The sequence below is a fragment of the Dinoponera quadriceps genome, unplaced genomic scaffold (assembly GCF_001313825.1).
Source record: "Dinoponera quadriceps isolate SergipeBrazil2010 unplaced genomic scaffold, ASM131382v1 scaffold316, whole genome shotgun sequence".
Taxonomy (NCBI): Eukaryota; Metazoa; Arthropoda; class Insecta; order Hymenoptera; family Formicidae; genus Dinoponera; species Dinoponera quadriceps.
The window spans coordinates 264485-267363 of NW_014554530.1; positions in this window are offsets into that span (position 1 = coordinate 264485).

Below are 2879 nucleotides of genomic sequence, written 5' to 3' on the forward strand. Positions count from 1 at the left end.
TTTGGATAAGCTGGTGACATTTATCAACGCGGGTTGTAAATCATAGCGTCGCGGGGCTGACGTATTCGCCGATACACAGAAAAGCGAGGAGAGGACCGCATTCTCGCGGTACCATTGAGCTAGTAGATTAAAGGGTTCGGCGGTTTCGAATAGATTCGTCTTCCGTCCTCTCTGCTCTCGCGGAGGGTGCTCTAAGTCGTCGTAAAATATCGCACGATTTATTCGAAGCAAGCGTGCTCCTGACTGCCGCGGATACGCGAGCTATACGATGCGAAATCGATGACTATTAACGCCTCGCGAGGAGGAGCGTTTTTGCAAACGCGTACCAAAAATATGGGTTATCGATCCACGTGAATTTATTCCCGGCATGTCTGATGAATAGTTATGAGACTTCGAATTTGGTTAATATGCCTGTCAGTTGCTTCTTTCCGAGAGATACCTTTCGAAAACGGAATATATTGGACATTTCAAAGCGGGCGAAATGAATCTGACGGGAAAAATTGCCGCACCTACGTTAAATCTTTATAATAGAAATATGAAACGGGGAAACCCGAGTCAAGATTTCCACTTTACATTAATCATACAAATTCCGCCGAACTTGAAGAATCAATGGAGAATTTCGAAGTATAACATAAGCTACTGTCTCACCTCTTAATGTTATGAACTATTTTCACATGTTTGTCTTAAAATAGAAGAAAGACGTGGAACAACGCACGAAGAATCACACACGTGTTAGAGTAATCGGATGACAATTAAGTCTCATTTATAATTTTATATTTTTACAATTCGCAATAATTTTATGTGTAACTATTTACACGTTTTCGCTTTTAAGTCACATTTACCAAGAATGATGTACGATAGAAAGAGGTAAAGCAGTTTGTTTCTCGTGATAGAAAAGAGAAGCGAAGCAAGTAACGACACACGCGATAAGCGAAGCAAGCAACCTCGCTTGCAATCAAGAGAAGAGAAGCTCGCAACTTTTCTCACGATCGAAAAGCAGTAAAGAACTCAACTTCGCTCGAACTCACGTTGTACTGATGTACGGTCTGAAGTAAGAAAAGCAGTGTCCTTTGTACCTAGACCACTCTTTTTAAGTTCCCTAATAGTGTAAAAAGACTCGTTTTATAATTACTTAATATTTGATTATCTTAATATTCCAACTGTGCGTTTAAGTTTTATTTTTAATTTCAATTGGCAATATATTTATCATGTAACTTACTCAACTGTAAATAGAATATATGCGATGAGAAAAATATCAAATATATAACAATATACAAATAATATAAATAATAGGATTGATGAGTAATGTAGTAAATAATATAATTTTCTGTTTGAATTAATATTGCTGTTTGAATTAATATTTCTTACAGCATGCAGTATAGAGGAAAGTCGACAAATCAAAGATTCACGAAGCTATAAATATTTGTCAGATGACAACGAATTATTAATGCAAGCTTAAATTTCGACTAGAATATCTTTTTATTTTCGGTAAGTTTGTTAAAATTCGTTCGTTAAAATTGGAAACTTTCCGTATAACAACTAATTTTACATACCCGGAAATATATCATATATATTGTTGATCGCGCGTCTCGACGTCCAGTGCTTTGGCTTATCTATTCTGGTATCCCAATCCAACATCCTGCCTTCTGGTATTCCAATCCAACATCCTGCCTTCCGACTGCTGGTTCATGGCACTGACATTGACACTGAAATTCGCATACATAATTTAATTGGAGAAACGCATATTAATTAACGCGATGCCAGTGGGAGTCCGTTTAAATGTTTCCAACGTCAACAAAATATTTTAATCACCCGACGGGAATGAGATAACCGACGCATCAATACATGTACATCACAATATATTCGTTGCTCGTCAATTTGAAACGTAATAACTCGGTCGCAGAGAAGTGCGTAAAGTGCGAGAGTATCAAAACAATCAGCAGAAAGGGCTACGTCATCTTCCATCGATCGCCAACCATTGTTGCCTGTGAGGTACTGAACATCCGAGAGAGTGTAACAATCGACATTTGCAAAACATTTCAGAACTTCATATGTTGTATATTTTTTCTAGTGTTTCCATTAGGTTATTATTAGGATTTCAAAATAACGAGTGATATATCACGGAGTATATATGTTAGTGTATTAATTATTATTTTTGATGGATGATTACAATTTTGGTCGGCCCATCAAATATTGCGTCGTGTTCTGGTCGGAATTGCATTATTCGAATTGAATCGTATCTACGTGAGTGTCAATTCCAATGTCAGTGCCACGTGGGAACAGCTGGGAGCTAAAATGCTTGATTGAGAAACCAAAATGCAGAGTGCCGGGATTCGGACAGAGATATATCATATATTTCCAGGTAAAATTATTTATTATAAGAAAGATTTCCGATTTTGATAAACAGTTGACAAACTTTCTGAGAATAAAGAGATATCCGAAATTTAAGTCGGCCTTCATAGTCCGTTTTTATTTATTTAATATTTATAACTTCATGAATCTCTGATTCATCGACTTTTTTCTGTACTTATTGCATACAACAGAAAATATTGATCCAAACAGCTGAATAATGTCATAAATACATACATACATAAATACATACGTTTGTAATTAATTATGAATATCGATCTTAGAATTTCATGTAAATTTTATAAGTACAGATTTGTGTATCTGATAATGTGATTATCGCGAATCATTTCCATCTTGAACCTGTCAATGTTTTCTTTTCACTTCTGTCTCTTATTATAACTTATTATTGTAAATTATATAAATTATGTAAATTATTATCTTATTATTGTAAATGATTTAAACAGAAAATTATGTTATCCATATTAATTAATTAATTAATTAATTTAATAATTATATAAATTTATTTATAT